The sequence below is a fragment of the Triturus cristatus genome, chromosome 1_2, assembly GCF_964204655.1.
Source record: "Triturus cristatus chromosome 1_2, aTriCri1.1, whole genome shotgun sequence".
NCBI lineage: Eukaryota > Metazoa > Chordata > Amphibia > Caudata > Salamandridae > Triturus > Triturus cristatus.
Genome location: NC_140580.1, coordinates 364026035 through 364047635, shown reverse-complemented (window position 1 = coordinate 364047635; position 21601 = coordinate 364026035).

The window sequence follows — 21601 nt, the reverse complement described above, 5'->3', positions numbered from 1 at the left end:
ACCCCACGCTTTCACTTTCGCTTTTGCGCTCTCCTTGCCCTCAGTGAGGCGGGATTGCGGAGCGGGGTGCGGTGGTGTGGACTTGTCCGGGTGCCCGGCCGACCCGCCGGCTGTGTGTCGTCCTGCGGTCCAGTGGTCAACCCCCCCCCGGAACCTGTGAACCGGTTTGTTGGCCCTTTCGAGGAGATTGGCACGACTGTGGGAGTGCGGACATGTCCACCAAGCAAGATGGCGACCGGGCGAAGGTGAAAACGACCCGCCGTGGCCCGGCACATCAGTCCAACAGCATGGACCGCTACACCCTCCAGAAGGGCTCTCCAGAGGCATCGCGTACGTCCCCGGCGGGCCCGACTGAGGCATCTGCTCAGCCCGCGGATCTGACCCTCCGGGACGTCATGGGCGCCATCGCCGAGATGAAGGCCTCGGTGGACCAGCGCTTTGATACTCTGGCGCAGAAGATAGACTCGGTCCTTGTGGATGTGGGCCTGGTGAGGGCCGACTTGTCCAAAACGAATGACCGGGTCGATTCCCTGGCCCACACCACCACGAGCCTCACAACAGATGTGGTGGCCCTCCAAAAGGAGGTGCACCGGCTTGGCCAGGCGAGCGCCCTGATGGACCGTCGATTGGAGGATTCCGAGGGTCGGGCCCGGAGGAACAACGTTCGCATTGTGGGGGTGCCGGAGGGACGAGAGGAGGAGGCGGCAGACCTGTTTGTGGAAGAACTGATCCTCACCCGTCTCCAGCCCCGGGGGCTGAGTAAGCTCTTTGCGGTGGAACGCGCCCACAGGGTCCCCGGAGGAAGACCTAAGGCCGGTGCCCCGCCGCGGCCTCTCATCGCCCGGATTTTTAACTTTCGGGACAGAGACGCTATCCTGCAGACTTCCAGGCTACAGGGACCGGTCAAGCTTGATAATATGGACGTGAATTTCTACCCTGACTTTACTCCGGCGGTCCAAAAACAGAGACAGAGTTTTCTCGGAGTTAAACGTCGCCTACGGGACCTGAACCTTAAGTACTCCATGCTTTTTCCAGCCAAGCTGAGGGTGGAGGTGGATGGTCGCACGCACTTTTTTGACCGACCGGAGGCGGCTGGGGACTGGTTGGACACTCTGCCTGGGGATCGGGGCCGGGGGGGTGGGGGGGGTGCGGTTGGCGGGGAGGGCCCGCCGGATCAAAACTGAGGGGTGAATAATAGGCCTTGCTCTGGACAACATTCCTGTTACCATGTACTGATCGTGTATGTTCCCCTCCTATGGAGGTCGTACGGGGTCTACTGGGGGATTTCCCTCCTCCTCTGGGGGACTAGTTAGTTTTTCATCTATGGGGCGACAGGCACACTGCACTTTGGGGGGGCTGTCTGGGCTCATGCAGGGGTGCAGGGAGGGGGGAGTTCTGTTGGGATGGGGGGGTGGGGGGGGAGTGTTGTTTGTTTGCACCGCAAGGCAAACCCTTTACTGTATTGTTGCTTTCGAGATGCTCTTTGGGGGACGACTGATGGCTTCTACGTATGATGGGGGTAGGGATTTGACTGTATTGTCATGGAATGTTAACGGACTGGGGGACAGGATTAAGCGTGGTGTGGTCCTGCAGTATCTGAAACGCATTTCACCAGATGTGGTCTTCCTGCAGGAGACACACCTTATAGGTAACTCCTTTCACGCCATGAATCGGCGAGGCTATCGCTTGGTGGCCCACTCGGGCTTCACCTCGGGCTCGCGGGGGGTGGGTATCATGATCAAGAACTCGCTCCCGTTGGAGGTTGATGAGGTGCGCCATGATGAGAGGGGACGCTACACTGTCTTGGTGGGTAGAATGGAGGGCAGAGTGGTTGTTTTTGTATCAGTGTATGTTCCGCCGGGGTTACAATCTACTACGTTTGCGGACCTGGGGCGCCTCCTCCTTGACCTCCCGGGTGGGCTTCTGGTAGTTGGGGGGGACTTCAATGCAGTGGCTTCTGGGTCTATGGATCGTCATCCCCCTAGGGACCTCCCCCGGGCACAGGCGTGGCTGTCCGGCCTTTTAGATACACTAGGATTGGTGGATTGCTGGCGACTAAAGCATCCCGCGCAGCTGCAGTACACCTTCCACTCGGGTGCCCATGGTAGCCTCTCGCGGCTTGATTATGTCCTTGTCCCTGCGGCCTATGCTGGGAGAGTGGGAGAGGTGCGCCATCTGGCGCGGGGTATTTCAGATCACTCCCCACTACTGTTGCACTTTGATGTCTTCCCGAGGGGGGAGGGCAGGGTAGCCCCAATCAATGCTTGGTACCTGCGCGACCCCACTATTCGTGCCGATCTGATCAAATCCTTGCAGCGGTACTTTGAGGAAAATCTTGGGTCTGTCCCTTCGGCCATCTCCCTGTGGGAGGCTTTTAAGGTAGTTCTCAGAGGGGAGGCCCTCTCCTCTATCTCCCATGCCCGGAGGCGCGAGCGGGAGGAGGTGACCCGGGTGGAGGCCGAAATTACAGAACTGGAGGGTGACTTGGGGAGCGGGGTGACGGATGCCACATTGCATGTTCTACACCTCAAGCAGGCGGCCTATAGGGCCCTCGTTACGGAGGCGGCCAGGGGCCTCAGCAGAGAGCAACAGGGGCGACTGTATGATGTGGGTGATAAGGCTGGTAAATTGATTGCGTGGTTGGACAAGAAGGAGAGAGCGAGTCGTGTGGTTCCTTTGATCGAGGGGATGGATGGTGTGCGTGTCACCGAGCCGGAAGCCATTGTCTCCTGCTTCGCGGATTATTTCCGCGAGGTGTACTCCCCGGTTTCTCCCTGCTCGGAGGAAGATTCCCATGCCCTGCTTCGGGACATCGCGCTGCCCTCCCTTTCGGTGGAGGACAGGGATTCGCTGGACGCTCCTCCCACCTCGGACGAAATTGCCCTCGCTATCCGATCGGTCGCATCTGGCAAGGCCATGGGCCCCAATGGTATCCCTATTGAGCTGTACAAGCTGCGACCGGATGTACTGGCGCCCCACCTGCGCGCGATGTTCCTGGCGGCCCGCTCGCGGGGTTCCCTTCCGCCGGACCAGCGTCTGGCCACCATCGTGGTGATCCACAAGGAGGGGAGACCCCGTGAGCGGGTCACATCCTATAGGCCTATCTCGCTCTTGAACGCGGAGCCCAAAATCCTCGCCAAGGTGCTAGCCAACCGGCTGGTCGGCGTGGTGGGCGATTTGGTCCACCAAGACCAATCCGGCTTTATACCCCACCGCAACACAGCCCTTAATCTGCGACGCTTGCACGGGGTGCTCGCGCGTGTCCCGTTTGTGCGGGAACCGGCCATCTTGGCGTCCTTGGACGCCACCATGGCGTTTGATACGCTTGAATGGCCATACATTTGGGCGATGCTGGCGAAGTTTGGCTTCGGACCGGGATTCATCAGCTGGGTCAAGTTGTTGTACTCGGGCCCATTGGCGCAGGTGGTGGTGAATGGCCGAGTCTCGGCCCCATTCGCACTGGGAAGGGGCACGCGACAGGGTTGCCCCCTGTCGCCTCTCCTGTTTGCACTGGCCCTGGAACCCCTGGCGGAGTGGCTGCGGTGGCACCCTTCCATCCGTGGTCTCCGCTGGACCCCCGAGCATGAGGACCGCGTGTCCCTCTACGCAGACGATATCCTTCTGTATCTCGCCTCCCCGCGTAAATCACTGATCGTCCTGGTTGACGTTTTGCGCTCCTTCGGTCGCAACTCAGGCCTTGTTATTAACTGGGCGAAATCCTGTGTATATGTGCTTTCCGGGGAGGCTCCGGTCCTACCACGGGACTGTCCGATCCAGATTGCCTCCCAGGGGTTTCGGTACTTGGGTATATATATTACTCTGGACCCAGAGGCCCGCTACGAGCGGAATCTGCTACCCCCCCTCCAGCGCTTGAAGGAGGACGTTGTGCGTTGGCAGCGTCTGCCGCTTTCGCCGCTTGGCCGAGCGGCCTTGTTTAAGATGATGTCGTTGCCGCGCTTCCTGTACGCTCTCCAGAACACTATGGACTTGGTCCCGGCGCGCTATTTCCGTGAGGTGGAGAGCCTGCAGCGGCGCCTGTTCTGGGACGGGAGGCTGCGTATTGCCTTGGCTAAATTGACGCTCCCGTGGTACGATGGGGGGGTTGCCCTCCCGGATATTAAACGGTATTACTGGGCCTCCCAGCTAGCTGCAATTAATCATGGCCTTTACGGGCCCGCCTTGAACCCGGCATTTGAAATGGACAAGATGCTCCTGCCCGGTGGCGACTACAATCGAGCGCTCTACTCTGGCGCGCCCGACTCCCGCCTGACGGGACCGACGCGTGTCATGGTGCGTGTATGGCACGCGGCTAACGCAGCTATGGGGTGGAAGGACCGTTTGACCCGGGCGTCACCGCTATATGCGTCTGAGAGGTTGGGCTCCCTGTGGACCTCGAAGGGCTTCGAGAAGTGGGACGCGATCGGCATCAGCACAGTGGGAGATCTCTGGACAAGGGGGGGATTCAAAACTTTCGAGACGCTGCAGACGGAGTTTCAGTTGCAAGGCAGCGAGTACTTTCGGTACTTGCAAGTCCGTCACGCGCTGGGCTCCGTCTTTCCGGATGTCGCATCCATACCGGAGTCTTCCCCCCTGGAGGACAGAGTGCTGGATGGCCATGTCCCAGACAGCACGATCTCCCTTATATATAAAAAACTAATTAACGACCGATCGGGCCTGCTGACTGGCCTCCGCGAGGCCTGGGTTGCTGATGGGCTGGAATTGGACGACGAGGACTGGATTTCCGCGGTGGCCTCTCCGAAGGAGGTGGCCATCCCGGCTCGCCTTCGCTTCGTCCAGCTTAAGATCCTCCACCGGGTTTACGTGACGGGGCCAAGGCTTTTACGTATGGGCTTCGCTGAGGATGGACTGTGTAAGCGTGGCTGTGGTGCCTTGGCAACTTTCTTGCACATTCTGTGGGAATGCCCGAAGGTGGAGCGATTCTGGCGTGGTGTGCATGAGGTCCTGCGAGTGGTCACGCGTGTCGCGCTGTTGCCTGAAGCGAGGAGATGCTTGCTGAATGTGTGGGAACCAACTGACTACTCGGTTCCGCAGACGCGATGGGTGACTCTGGGATGTATGATAGCCAAGCGTGATATTGCCCAATTGTGGGGGTCCCAGAGGCCCCCGACGGTGTCGGCCTGGAAAGAACACATGGATTGGTGTATGTTTCGTGAAAAGGTGGTGTATGTGGCGAGGGGTAAGCCTGGGGCGTGGGTGAAAATCTGGGGCCCCTGGAACGCCTATCGCGGGGGTATTTGCGAGCCGCCACTGCTACCGGCTGCCTCACCAGCTCCGTCCCTCTAGCCGACCCCCCCCCCCAGCCGTGGGCGGGTGGTTCCCCAGTCCCTGATCTGTTCCCATTCCCCTCTTCAGAGTTTGGCGGTTGGTTGGGATCCCCCACTTAAGGAGCGCGTGCCGTCACTTGGATTGCGGGTTGCCTTGCGGGTGTGGTTTTTTGTGTTGTTATGTTTTGACAAAAGGAAACCGTATTGTAGGCTTGGAGTTATGTGGCCCGCGCTATTGCTATCTCCTGATTTACCACTTTGCACCGCTAAGAGATTTTTTCTGTATGTATGTCATATGCTTCTGCCACTCTAGCGGCCGGCCGGACGGTTGTAGGCCCATACTTGTAACCATTTGAGATTGCAATAAACGGTTTTAAAAAAAAAAAAAAAAAAAAAAAAAACAGTGATGTATGTATCTCGACCCTCCACGTATTCTTGGAGAGCGGGAGGAAAAAGTATGCTCTCTTTGATGCATTGGAAATGGTCTTGGCAAGTGGCTGTCCAGATAAAATCAGAAACTTTTTTTAACAAACCTCTGAAGCATTCAGTGAGATTTGCAAAATTTGTGATGAACTTGGAATAAAATTCGCAAAGCCCAATGAAATAACAAAGTTGCTCTTTGTCAATAGGATGTGGTGCATTGATGATCTCATCAACAATTCTTGGCTTGGGTTTGACACCATCTTTGGAGAGATCATGCCCCAAATATTCAATTTCATTGACTGTGGAAATACATTTGTCTTCTCTGACAGTGACTTGATTGTTTTGTAATAGAGTAAGAACTTGTTCAAGCACTTCGTTGTGTTTCTCTTTTGATGTAGTATGAACTAAAATATCATCTTGAAACACAACCACATTGGATATTCCACTAAACATGTTACTCATCACTTTTTGTAACATGGACGCAGCAGACACCAGTCCAAATGGCATTCTGCAAAATTGGAATGTACCATCCGGTGTGAAAATGCTGTAAGATGTCTGGATGATTCATCCAGCTCCACCTGATGGTACGCTGCCCGTAAATCCAATTTAGAAAACCACTTAGACTGGCCTACTGCTGTGATGAGATCCTCAATGCGGGGCAGAGGAAAGTTTTCCACCCAAATTGCGTTGTTAATAGAGCGTAAATCCACACATAAATGCAACTCGCCATTCTTCTTCTTGGCAAGAACAATGGGAGAAAGCCAAAGTGTGGCATCTACTTTCTCTATAATGCCATTGTCCTGCATGTTTTTCAACAATATTATGGATGAGCAGGTGATGCCTCCGATATGCCATTCAGTCAAATGGCCAGACTTCCGTCGGTATGAGAAGGACGCGTCCTTGAGAGATTTAATGAAAGTCAAGTCTGGATGCCCTTCCGATCCCTGCCCGGCTAGAATACTCAAACTCCTAGCCCCCGTAGTTAACAACACTCTGAATAATGTTTGGAACACCTCTCTGGACATGGGAATCTTCCCCACTGAATGGAAGAAAGCCTTTGTCCGTCCTATCCTTAAAAAAGAGGACGCTGATCCAACAAAACTGAAAATTTTCAGACCAATCTCTCTGCTCCCCGCCCCTGCCAAGATTCTGGAAAAGGAGGTACAGAGACAGTTGTCGAACTTTCTTGAATCCAATAGCTGCCTGCACGACTCACAATCAGGTTTTAGGGCAGGCTACAGCACTGAGACAGCTCTGCTGGAGGTGGTAGAGTCAATTCGGGAGACGATGGATACTGGAAACTGTGCCATGCTTGTGCTGCATGACTTGTCGGCAGCTTTCGACACGGTCTCTCATAAGATCCTGCTTAATAGACTCCGCACATTAGGAGTCACAGGGACCGTGTTACGCTGGTTCCAGTCGTTTCTGGAAGACAGATCTCAACAAGTCTTCCTTCCCCCACATACTTCCAGCTCTAGGACACTGTTACAAAGGGTCCCACAGGGATCCGCCCTGAGTCCTACCTTGTTTAATGTGTATCTGGCTCCACTGGCATCTATCGTGGAAGATTTGGGTGTTCGTGTTGTTTCCTAAGCTGACGACACTCAACTTATCTTCTCCTTTAAAGAGCAGAGTGGGAATGCTTTTACCAACTTCAGGCAGTGCCTTCTTAATATTTCATCTTGGATGACTGACAACTGCCTGAAGTTGAACACTGATAAGACCGAGATATTGTTTTTTAATCAGCCTCTCCCTCCTCAATCCGAGCTTTGGTGGCCAGCAGAATTAAACCCTCCTCCTATTCCGGTCAACTCTGCCAGGAATCTGGGTTTTAGAATTGACACCCAACTAACAGGCAAGGCTCAAATATCATACATATCTTCACAATGTTTCTGGAAACTGAAGGCACTGCGCAGGTGCCTTCACTTTCTTCCTATGGAATGCAGGAAGACGGTGGTCCATACGCTCATCACCTCTCAGTTGGACTACGCCAACAGCCTCTTCATTGGTCTCCCTGACTATCTTTTGAGGAGACTTCAAAGGATCCAAAATGCTGCTGCGAGACTTATTAGAAATGTGCCCTTACGGTATCACATTACCCCCCATCTGCAAAGCCTACATTGGCTGCCGGTTAAAAAAAGAGTGATGTTTAAGGCTCTAGTCCTTGCCCACAAAGCACTCAGAGAGGTTGGTCCTCTCTACTCTCTATCTGAGACGTAGGCTCCAAAAATATCAGAATGCTAGAACTCTTCGTTCCAGCAACCTGAATCTCCTAGCCATTCCACGCTTTAGGAAAGTAAGGTTAGGGGGAAGAGCCTTTGCGGTAAAAACAGCCACGCTCTGGAATCTGATGCCTAACCCCCTGCGTCGGATAAAGGAGGAACTTCCTTTTAGAAAGGCCTTGAAAACTTGGTTGTTTGGCCTTTCTGGTAGCCTCTAACTCCCTGTCTCCCTCGCCTTGGAATATCACCCTCCCTGGATGGATGCCAGCGCCGGGACACCTCCGTTGGAGGTAGCTGTCGCGCTCTACAAATGCTAATATTAATAATAATATTATTTTTTCAACATTTGAGTTAATTCACTCCTTACACTGTGGGGCACATTGCGTTATCTGTGCTTTACTGGAGACACACCTTCCTATACTTTGGTGTGGGTAAAATTTTTTAGCAAACCAATTCTATCAGAAAAGACATCTTTACATTTTTCTTTCCATCGAATATGATCAGAGACAGAACTGGTAAGGGAAACAGAGTGTTTGTGGCCAGGTTTGATGATCATGCCGAAATCAGCTTGATGCCACCAACCTAGTACATTAATACGTTTGTAGGCTACATAAATGTTTCCATGAATGGGTTTTGTCTCAAACGTAATATTACCACAGAAATATCCTGCTAAATCAATTTTGCTACCTTCAAACGCTGTGGTAATAACATCTGGAGGTAACAACACTTTATGTGCCCAGTTCTGTTTGTACTTATCGAAGGAAATAATGGTGATTCTTGCACCGGAATCAATGAGAAGAGGAATATTAACATTGTCAATGAAGATCTGAACTAAAGGGTCAGTGACAATCTTATCCGAATACACATTGTTGATATCTATACAATCCACAACCAACATTAATTCTTCAAGTTTGTTTTCTGCTAACAGCTGTTCACTGTCAACAGCATTGTCTTGAATATACCGAATATCACTATCAACAGCATTGTCTTGAATTTACCGAATAGAATGGCGTCTGCCTCCTCTACAAACATTGCCAAAGTTGCCAATCTTTTTACATTTCCAACGCCCTTGTGCTGCAGCTGGACAATTTTTAAAGTTAGAAACATGAGAGTTCGAACCACATCTAAAACATTGTATTTTGCCACGACCATAAGCTGCACCTCTACCACCTCTGATACTGGTAAAAGAGTAAGCTCTAGATTTGTTTGTAGTATAATCAGGAGTGTGTGAAGTTTTTGAAGAAACATTAGCAAGACTGGTAGTAGATGATGGTTGAGATTCTAGTTGTTTGGCATCAATATCAGATGTTTCGATGCTTTTCGCTAAGTCAATGGCTTCATCCAATGAAGGATTCCTGCAGGCCAACAATCTTTGTTGAATCTTCTTCGAATAACATCTGGAGACTAGTTGATCCCTAACTAGTTGTGACGTGAAATTTTCAAAGTCACAATAGCCAGCAAGAACTTTCAAAGTGGTTATATAAGTATCAATGGACTCATTGGGACCTTGAATGAGAGTGAAAAATGACAGTGAACTACAAGATTGACCTTACCTTCAACTAAATGGATAATTTCTTTACCGCTAGCTGAAACTCATCAAGATCACCCAAGTCTTGACCTAAATAAACAGGTAAGTGGTCAAAAACGTTTTGTCCTCCACACCTAAGTAGTAATACAACTGTCCGATAATGTCTCCCAATTAAATTTATGCCAAAAGGCCGCTCAGCTGTGTAGGATGAACAGCGGGAAGTGCTCAAACAGTCTGTAAACAGTGCACTCAGAAAGCACTCTGAAAGTCTATAAATAGAGCTGGAGAGTACGTACAAAGTAAACAAAGTCCCTTTAAATTGAGTCCACAAAAGTCAGAGTGGCTGGTGGTGAATAAATGAAATACCTGAGCCCTCAGAGTGAACAAAGAAAATAAAATTACAGTTCCTTGTGAAGCGCTCGCAAGCTGGATGCAGGTAGAGCAGACAAAAATATAATAATATTCGAATCCCATCCTCGTCGCCAAAATTGTAGTGGGTTCACCAGTGGCTTGCAGATGCATAGGGAGAACACAGGAAAGCACAAGCCGGTAGTCTTCAATAGTTTCTGTAGTTTTATTGTAACAGCGGGAGACACAAGTACAAATGTATTGAGGGCTCAGGATATTCGCTCCAACTGACACTGGAGTATTCAATGACATAGACCAAACATTCTGATGCAGGTAATACATGGAACATGTGCACAAGTACAAAAGAGTATTCTGTGAGCAACATGCACTAAAGGAGCACTGGCAAAGAAAGCATGACCATATAAAGCATGAATACCACACCTCCTCAGATGGCTCCTCTGTGTCTCTTAATGCCCTTCAGCCAGACTTCTCGGAGGGATTCAGTTGCATTTCTGTGCCTTTCAGCCAGTCGCCTTAGACGTCTCCTCTTTGCCTCTAGACAGCCTCCTCGGAGGGCTCTGCCGTGTGCCTCTCTATGGCCTTCAGCCAGCCTCCTCAGAGGCTCCTCTGTACCCTTCAGCCTTTCTCCTCAGAGGACTTCTCTCTGTGTCTCTGTCCCCTCAGCCAGCCTCCTCAGAGGGGCCTTCTGTGCTTCTCTGTGCCCTTCAGACAGCCTCCTCAGAGGGCTACTCTGTGCCTTTGAGATAGCCTCATCAGAGGTTTCCTTTGTCCCCTCCAGCCAGCCTTCTCAGAGGGCTACTAATCCATGCCTTTAAGTGCCCTTCAGACAGCCTCCTTAGGGGGCTCCTCCGTGCCCTTCAACTAGCCTCCTCTGAGGGCTCCTCTGCGCTCTTCTGTGCCCTTCTGCCATCCGTCCTCAAGGACCCATCTGTGCCTCTCTGTGGCCTTCACCCAGCTGTCTCAGAGTACTCCTCTGCCACTCAGCCAGCACCCTCAGATATCTTCTCTGTGCCTCTCTGTGCCCTTCAGCCAGCCTCCTCAGAGGGCTCGTCTGTGCCCTTCAGGTAGCCTCCTCAGAGCGCCACTCTGTGCCCCTCAGCCAGCCTCCACAGAGGTCTCCACTGTGCCTCTCCATGCCCTGGGCTCCTGTGTGCCTCTCTGTGCCCCTCAACCAGCCACCTCGGAGGGCTCCTTTGTGCCTCTCTGTACCCTTCACCAGCCCCCTCAGAGTCTGTGCACCTCCGTGCCTCTCAGCAAGCCCCCTCAGAGGGCTCATCTGTGCCTCTCTGTGCCCTTTAGCCAGCCCCATCAGAGGGCTCCACTGTGCTCTCTGTGCCCTTCAGCCAGCCTCCTCGGAGGGCTCCTCTGTGTACTTCAGCCTGCGTCCTCAAGGGTTCCCCTGTGCCACTCAGCAAGTCTTCTCTGAGGGCTCCTCTGTGAGCTTCTGTGCCCTTCAGCCACCCTCCCTAGATGGCTCCTCTGTGCATCTCTCTGCCCTTCAGCCAGACTTCTCGGAGGGATTCCCTGCACATTTCTAACGTGAGCATTGTATCCCGGCTAATCGGTGACAAGCACACCCTTGTTCTTCCACTTCTCCACAGTAAGCGTGTTCTGACCCACACGGTGACACGCACACCTGGTCATTCTCTAACTCAAAAAAGGTTTGTTATGTTCCTGGTGTTATTCAACTTTTCTCCCTCATTCTCTTATATCGTTGCTTGTGACATTTTCCTCCATTATCCCTCTTATTTTTCAAAATTTTTCCAGTTTTTTTTCTTTTCAAATATTCTCTGACTTCACCATGCAGGCAGTCCAGCCTCCACCTCCATTTTTAGACTCACCTGGAGAGCCACCTGTAAAATTGCGACAATGGTTCGATGCATTTGAGACCTACTTAGGGGCAATTGGTGCACACAGGTTTAGACCAGAAAGGAAAAAGTTTTTACTTTTACACTCTCTAGGATATGAAGGGAGAGCTACACTAAAGCACTTGCCTGAGCCTAAAGCTATAGAGGGTGAAGAACCAGACGAATATCAGAGCACCATTAGGAAATTAGCTAAGAGATATGATGTCCAGCCTAGCGTAGTTGTGTTAGGATATGAATTCTTCAAATGTGTGCAAAAGAATGATGAAGATGTGGACACATACATCACAGTTCTTAGGAAAATGATTGCTGATTGCGAATTCAAAAACTTCAGTGAGCAATTGGTTCACGACCAGTTTATAAGTCAATGCTCTGACAGAACTATTAGTCAAAAGTTACTGTCGTTAGAAAACCCCTCTTTGGAAGAGTCCATTCACATCGCAAAAAGTATTGAAACTTCCCAAGCATCGGTGAAGGAACTTGAAAACAAGACAACAGAAGTAGTCACTCCAGTACGCCTTACTAATTACAAGAAAAAAAAGATACCCCACAGAGCAGATTTTTCAGAAGAACTGACATTTGTTTTAGGTGTGGTAATTCGGTTCATACAAAAAATGGTAGGCCATGTCCAGCTAAAAATGTTGTGTGTCGGTCTTGTGGCAAAGTGGGCCATTTTGACAAAGTATGCCAGAGTCACAAAAGAGAAAATGTGCAGCTAGGGCGCGTCAAAGACAACAGTAACAGTGAAAATGATGATCTCCTGGAAGAATTAAAATATATGATTCTGGTAGTTAAGGACAGCGATATCAGAACAGATGATCCCAATGACTGTGTAGACCCCTATGTTGAGATAACTGTTGAAGAAAAGAAGTTACGCTTTCTTGTGGATTCAGGTGCACGTATCACCATGATTACAGAGTCACTTTTTAAAGTTAATTGGGGAGATAGACTGTTTCTTCCCCCGGTTCGTGCCCCTGTGTCATACGAAGGTCAAAAAATCGATCTCCATGGATACTTTGAAGACCTCATGGAGTTCAAAAACAGGCACATTCATGGCAAAATATATGTGGCCATACATGGGTTGAATATCCTAGGCTGGTTTCACCAAGGGTTGTTTGACATGATGTTATGCCCAGGTGCAAAGGAACAGGTCTTGGCCATTCGTGATTCTAATCAAGTGGAAAGACTTCTTAACAAATATCCTAAAGTCTTCTTGGGGGAATTAGGAAAAATCAAAAGGTTCAAACATAGAATAAAAGTTAAAGAAGACGCCATTCCCGTAAGACATAAACTGAGAAGTGTACCTATTAGCATAAGGGAAGATTTGGAAAAAGAGCTTGTGTCTATGCATCAGAGAGGAGTGATCAAGCCTGTCGAATCTTCGGATTGGTCATCTCCATTAGTCGTAGCACGAAAAAAAAACGAGTTGAGGATTTGCATTGACTTGCACAGCCTGAACAAAGTAATTTGGGTTGACTCGCACCCTCTACCCAACATCTTTGAAATGTTGGGCATGGTAGCAGGAGCTAAAATAATTTCTAAACTTGACCTGGCGTCAGCATATCACCAGGTTGAACTTGACAGGGACTCACGTCATCTCTCAACGTTTAATTCTCCCTCAGGCATGTTTCAATTTGGTTGCATGCCGTTTGGCCTGGCCTCGGCAGCTTCAGTTTTTCAGCGTCTCATGGTCAATCTCCTCAAAGGCATCAAAAACGTGGCAATTTTCCAAGACGATGTCCTCATATACGCTGCTGACCAGACAGAACATGATGAAACTCTGGGACAGGTACTTTCCACATTTCACGAGCATGGTGTTGTGCTTAAACGTGACAAATGTGTGTTCTCAAAAGACTCGGTGGAATACCTGGGTCACACTATATCTACTGCTGGTGTCACGCCTAAACCCAGTCTTGTTCAACCCATTGTGGATGCCACAGCCCCAAAGGACAAAACTGGTGTGAAATCCCTGCTGGGTGTAACTGAGTTTTATTCACGGTTCATTCCCGATTAAGCTACCAGAGTACGCCCCATATCTAATTTGCTCAAACATAAAATTGAGTTTGTGTGGGATGAAGAATGTAAGTATGCATTTGAATGGCTCAAAACTCAACTCAGCACAGTTAATGCCTTAAAACCATTTGAACCCTCGATACGTTGTCCTGACCCAGGATGTAGGTACTCCGGAACACACTATAGGCTTCACATCCAGGGTGTTGAGGGACACTGAATCACACTATTCGGTCATAGAAAAGGAACTTCTTGCTTGTTGGTGGGCTATTGAAATGTTCAAGTGCTACCTATGGGGCAGGAAGTTTACTCTACAAACAGACCACAAACCTTTAGTAGCCATTTTGAGGGACGCCTACCATCGCAACACCACGCCACGGATAACCCGTCTTGCATCCAAACTGCTCCAATTCAACTTCGAAGTTGTACACATCTCGGGAGGAAAGAACGTTCGAGCAGATGCACTTTCACGTCTGCCTCCCATCCCCAACAAGTCAGTGGTTGGCGAGAAGCATATTGACGATGATGAGCACAAAGACTTCATAGTTGCAAGGATAGAACTACAAAATTTGTGTTCCGTTGTCGAAAGCAGCTGGTATGCTGCCATGGACTCAGATGAAACATTGAAAGATGTAAAACAATACATTATCAATGGGTAGCCTAAAGAGAGGAATGTTAATGTTGATGTTCAAATGTTTGTAAAAGTCTATGATGAGTTATCACTAGAAGATGGTCTTGTTTTCAGACTAGATAAAATAGTTCCCCCGCTCAATATTAGGAAAACACTGTTAACCAAGGCCCACGAGGGACACCTGGGAGCTACTCTCACTAAACGTAGGATTCGTGAATACTTCTGGTGGCCCCAAATGGACAGAGACATTGATGCTCTGGTCCTAGAGTGTACCATTTATGCGGGTAGTGATAAGACCTCACGCACATGCAATCCCCCCTCACTCCCATACCTCTTCCTGATAATCCCTTAGAAAAATTGGGTATTGATGTTTTGGGACCATTCCACAACTTACCCCATCAGACTCGGTTTGCCATAGTTTTAGTGGACTACTATTCAAAATGACCCGAAGTCAAGTTCGTACCAAAAGCTGACTCTAAAGAGATTCTCGAGTTTATGAAAGAGATCTTCATGAGGGAGGGCTTTCCCAAGACTATCATCTCAGACAACGGGGTACAGTTAGTCTTGTCTGATGTTGAAGAATTCCTTAAAGAATCCTCCATCATCCACCTCAAAAGCTCACTCTATCATCCCCAAACCAAAGGGCATGTGGAGAGACTCAACAGAGTCATTGGGGATTGTATAAGGTGGGCCATTGATCATAACAATGCCATACCCGCAGCTGTAAGAACTATGCTGTGGTTCTACAGGACCACACCCCATTCATCCACGGGTGCCCCCCTTGAACTCCTAAAAGGCAGTGAGCCCTGCATGGATTTTAGGCCAGCATGGATGTCCAAGTGGTTCAAATGCAGTGCATCAGCACAAGAGCTAGATGAAATGGTTAGAAACAAAGTTAGTGGCGTGCAAAACAAGCAAAAAACATATTTTGATGTCAGGAAACATGTCTCCAACAGGAAGTTTTCTGTAGGTGACATAGTGAAAATTAAGAGACAGGGCTTTGTTCAAAAGGGTGAATCTAAGTCCAGCGAACCTGTCTCCATTGATAAAATATGTGGCAGTGCTGTGGCGTCAATAGGTGTCATTGGTGGAACATGAACAAGATCGTAAAAGTCAATGACAAGGTTGGTGAGAGGACAAGTGTAAGTTCTGATGTGGCCTTGTCACACACTTCTGTTCCCTGATACTGTGATTTTGATGTTCTCAATATCCCTCCTGCCTCCCCCAGGAGGAGTTCCAGAATTGTCAGATTACCCATAAGGTACAGGTAATTCTTTTACCTCTTCTTCTTCTCTCTCTCTCTCTCTCTCTTAGCCAGCCTGCTTAGAGGGCTTCTCTGTGCCTTTCAGCCGGCCTCCTTAGAGGGCTTATTTGTGCCTCTCTGTGCCCTGGGTGTAAAGAAGTACAAGGACCACACATATGTAATTTGAAGGTAAGCCAGGAGGCTGTTTAATCTCACCCATCCATCAGCTGGCATGCCCAACTGTCGTAATTATGAAAATAACATCCCCAGGCAACAAGATTAACAAAAGGTATCTTTACCTATGACAACATAATCTTACAATGAAAAGGACTCACTGTACATTAGACCCAATATTAAACAATAGATTCATTTTATTGATATATTTTTATCTCCATAATAACCATTAAAAAAAAACATGTGGAGTCATGAATAATCTAGACAACATAAATTGAACATAGAACTAACAAGAAATCATTACATATATACATATAGAGAAATTCACAATAACTATAATTGAAGTTGAAGTCAGACATCACATATACAACAAGGAGACAAGGAGTATACATATAATACAAAGAACAGAGTAGTGGCAAATTGATACATTTTCTTGTATGTATTTTCTACACGCGTTTCGGCGTACACAGCGCCTTCTTCAGGAAAGACACAGAATTGTGTAAACCAAACAAAAAAAGAAAAATTGTGAAAAAGATAGGTGTATTATCAGAGAAAATGTGACGTCTATCATGATGCTGACACATTCATGACAGATAATTGAAAAATAGTGTATAAACCTCCCCTGTGACTCTCAGGCTTGAGTAATTGAAAAGAAGAGAGTAGTACTATAGATTTACCCAGTTAATTGTGAAAAGGAAATGAATGAGTGTGGGTGAAAGGAGAAAAGATGAGAAAATCATATAAAAATTAAATCATCTTACCAGGAATAAATAGATAAAAATCCAAAGTAAATAGAAGGCAGGTATGATGGCAAAAAGGAACCAAGATAATTCTAAAAAAAGAGAGGAAGGTAACGTCATTAGCACGTAATTATGAACTGCCAATCTATTTGGGAGGTATATCTGAAGGGCAGTATCTCAAGGGCAGAGTAAGTGAGACAATTACCTGAGTTGTTATTGTGGTGGTCCTAAAGCCAAGTTGGCTAAGCCTGTTTAGGAACCTTGAGATCCAAAGGGTCGTTGGTATTCTGGAATCAAGGAAGATTGGAATAATAATATAACTAAACGTTGTTGACTTTCTCTGGCATGACTAAATAGAAAGAACTGTCTGATAGTCACTTACTAAACAAGCATTTACAATGCAACGGTCTCGGCATTGTTAAAGTTAGAGCTATTGGCATTGCTCATGACATTATTTTTGTTTATGTTTTTGTTTTTAAAACATTTAAAGAAACGGCAGTTATTTACAATGTCAATAGCTTAATCTCTCTCAAATGCGAGACCTATTGCATTTGCACCCACACACAGAGCCACACACAAAGCCACCCACACACACAGAGCCACCCACACAGAGCCACCTACACTAGCCGAGACCTAAAAAGGGCCACAGTCAACTCTTCCGAAATGCAACTTCACATACACGTAATAAAAATGTTCCATGCCGCTACTTACTACCCAATTGGTGTATGTGTAAACCATATAAAGAGCTCTGGGACCTCACGGCGCTATAGAACTTCATTGCTACCCAGAGCCCGGAAGGATGAGCGGCGGAGAGGCCCCGTCAGGATTTCAATTTCCGGTGGATGCATTCGCCCACTGAGCTCCGTGCCCCCACCATAGATGAAGGCCCGTGCAGTAAAATGTAAATGCGCCTTCAAATTTTAACTAGCCCCTGAACTTCATCTACCCACTGAATACCAAGTTCACAACGTTAATGTCCTTTTATTAAGAAGTCTCCACTTGCAGATTTAGAATGAAGATTTTATTAATTGTGGCATGTGCTGTTTCGTGGCAGCTTAACGCAAACTAATAAACAGGTCAATCCGAAGACAGGCCCAGGATTCCACCGGGAGCACCCCTATGTTTCATGGTAAAACTTCAGCGAGAAAATAGAATAAAGAGGGATTCATCGCGGATCTGTCGGCGCCAGCCTGACAGGAATGAGTCAACCCTTCCCAGACAAAACAAGAGGCGGGAGCGCGATTCACAAAAAAAACACAGCCACACTCGAGTTGGCCAGCACATTTTCTGACTTGGACTAAAATATATATTAACACTCGCCACAACAGGTGCCAATCCAGTCGGAATTTTTGAAACCATTTAATTATTTACCTTTTACGGGTCCTTTTGCCTTGATTTTAATTCAAAATGCTTTACCGGGGCAGTAAATAAAGTTACAAAAATTACTTCCCAGCCTTCCCCTTCATTTCTCTATACTTTGTGACATTTACTTTGTGCCTGAACACGCCCTTCTCAACACATGTTCAAGGGTAAATTTATGCTTGGTTAATCAGATATAAGTTGTATGGTCTACTGTGTGTGTGTGTTTGGGTGGGGGCAATAACTCAGAAACGGTAAACGCATAAGGAGTGGGGAACAGGAAACACATGACGCGACACAACAAACAGAAATGGGTCTCTGAAGACAGGAAGCCAGGCACTGCAAACACACAAGAAAACCGGTCTGCGAGCAAACACTATTACCCAGGAAAAGCAAACACATGGACTCAAGCACACGAAGCACAGTTAAACTCAAGCACGGCAAAGACGAAGGGTCCAACGCGCACACGCAAACGCACACGAAAACGACACAAATTAACCCAGGCATAGAAAATATAAACGCATAGGAACGGTAAATAGACACAGACTCGAAGAACAGCAAAAAACATGTTCAGGCACAGTGTTAGAAATGGGGATTTCTGGTTGGCTGAGGCTTGCGCCAAAGTCAGGCAGAAACCACCACTCTAGTCAGGGCAAGGAAGTTACACGCCAAAGATAACCCCTGCTCACCCCCTTGGTAGCTTGGCACGAGCAGTCAGGCTTATCTCTGAGGCGATGTGTAAAGCGTTTGCGCGCGCACCCAGCAACAACACCCACGGCCCACCACAAAGGAAACTCCACACAACGTATTCTATAAAAATAACCTTTGTATTATACACAACACATTAGATAAAAACACACACTTTACAATGTGCCAACAGGCACGGGCAGAATTTACAAGGGATTATGTACAAGACAGGGCCACCTGGACCGCTGTCAGGAATTAGCACTTTTAGATATTTTAGCATATAAAATATATAAAATCACTGTAACACAAAAATAATCTGTATAGCACACAACCAGTACTTACTGGTATCGGGGAAGTACCACCTGCGCAACCCTAACTACCTTAGGAGACTGTCACGCAGGGAACTAGAACCTCACTAGCACCACCTGTACTAGGAGAAAGCAACCAACCACCTACGTATCACAATACCTGTAGGGGTAATAGAACGTTACACATGATGCATAACATTCAGAGGTGTAGGGAAGGAAAACACATGATGCCTAAAAACATTCAGAGGTGTAAAGCAATGGCACATGATGCATCAACACACATTCAGAGGTGCAAGTAGGAACACACATGATGCATAAAACATTCAGAGGTGTAAAAGCAATGGCACATGATGCATCAACACACATTCAGAGGTGCAAGTAGGAACAATTGCGCAAAACTCCACATGAGCCACCACCTGTGGCAGTCCCTGGGCCAACGGGCCTGGAAGGGGCTAGGACGCCCTGCGTTTAGTCAAACTGCGCCAGCTGCGCAGTCTGAAACGAAAATGGTCCCCCACCTAAACGTGGCAGCTGCCCACTAAGTGCTGGGCAGCTGGGAAACGAACTTCAGGCACTCTGCGTGCCTCTGGAGCCCTCTCTGGGCTCTGTTCACTCAAAAATGTCCCCTAGAGCCCTCGTGGCTCGGAACAGTCGTGCTCCCCTTCGTTGGAGCGCTCCGGGCGCTCTGAACACCAGACAATGCCCTCTAGAGCCCTCGTGGCTCTGCACAACGTTGGAGCCTCACTGGGCTCAAACAACAATGCCCCGGGAGCCTTCACGGCTCTGAAACAACATGCCCCCGAGGTCGGAGCGTTCACTGCGCTCTTCGTTGGAGTCCCTCTCAGGGACTCGAGACACCACAATGCCCCCGTTCATTGGAGTCCCACCCGGGGGACTCTTTACACACAATGCCCCCGGACCCCCTCAGCACAGGCGCGGAGTCCCCCAGCCCTTCGTACTCACCGGGCTGCTCTAGGGACTCCCGCGTCGGCTCCGCTCTGTTCTTTCTGGTGCCGGCGGACTCCGGGGCTGTTTCTCGACACGGAGGGGGCAGGCACCGACAATGTGCCTCGCGCCCCCCTCTGCTCCCGCTCTGGCCGTCCTCGTCACTCTCCTCAGTACCCCGGGGCGCAGGGTAGGCTCCTGCCGGCTCCGGGGCTTCCAGATCAGCGCAAGTTTCTGGAAGGAGGCGGGGTAGGCTCCCGCCCTCCTACTTCCTGTTCTGGGTGTCCCGGTCAGCGCTGCCTGACTTCCTGTTTCAGCACGGGCTGCAGCGGTGATTATTCCGGCCGTAAGAGGGGTAGGCTCCCTCGAAATAAACGCAAATAAGCGGGGTGGGCACCCGCTATCAGGATCACAGCGCGCCTAGCGCTATAAAGCAAAACAGCGCTCCCAGCGCTATAAAGATGGCAAAGTCCAGGAAAACAGCGCGCACAGCGCTACGAAGTCCAGGAAGCGCTCCCAGGAGCTATAAGCAATGTCCAGCCACCAAAAGTTCCCTCAGAGAGCAGGGGGCAAAGGCTGGGCCCAGAGCCAGCTCACAGGGCCCTCCAGCAGGGAGGCAGTCCCCAGTGGCGGTCTCTCCTGGCGCCCAGCAGCAGCAGGCCCCCCTCAAGTGGATCCTGCAAGAGAACCCAATGTAAGGGGACACAGCCCCTTTTTATACAGTACAAGGCTTTGTCTAAGGTGCAGGGAAGGGGCGAACCAGTTCCAACAGGTTCCTGAGCACTTTGTTTTGCTCAGCCCCTCTCCCTATTCACTGGCAGGGCTAGGGTCATTAGACGCACCACAGGGGCCGGCGCCAGCATTGTGTGGGGGGAGCCCTGTCCTATTCAGGACCCAGGTACACTCCTCCCCAGCCATCAACATGCTAACTCCCCATTCACCACTGGGTGACTCCTCCTGACTCTGGGGAATTCCCTAGTCCGTCACCTGACCTCACCAGCCAATCGCCAGACAAGCCACACATTTCAGACTGCACACTGAAGTGCCCACTTCTAGAAGTGGCACTTCCACACCAGGTACATGCACGCCTCACACATCAACGCGCAGCATTCACTCACACGAGTCCGCACATACCAAACACGGGCCTGCACACCCCACGCATCAGGAACTACCGGGACACATACATTCCCCCATGCATTCCTATGGGAGGGCAGGCCAACCTAACAACACGCACGCACTTTACCCTGGGACACAGCGGTAAAGTGCGCCGAAGTCCATAAAATCACTAAACCAAGTCACCATATTAAGCAAAAAGTGTCGGGGTGAACCGGCCAGAAGGGCCAAGTCCAACACAACCCCCTTCCAGCCAAAACGCAGGGTAGACCAATCACCACCGTGATGGACTTCCCTGCTTGGGGCGATAGAACACGGACGCGGGCCCGCCACTGCCGGGACATCCTCCGGTTCTACGCCACGGTGAACCCATGGAGTTTCTTCTCAAACCGCTCTCCGGACCAACTGGGCTACCCCACTGGTACTCCCAAGCTGTCCGCGGCCAAGACTGGGCCCTAGGCCACCCAGGTGCCACTGGTCCTTGCCTAACCACAGAGTGGGGGGTAGTAACCCCTGGCACATAGCAGCCATTCTCCACTCTACCCCTCATCAGGGCAGTCCTAAACTGCCACTGATCTTCCAGCCTAGGGTCTGTACCCTCAGGTTGACCAAAAGTCACGGGCGAGGCTCTCCTCCCCCTACCTCTTCTTCTAGGGTTCCGTCCTCTCCTCCTCTGAGAGGCACCCTCGTAACATAACT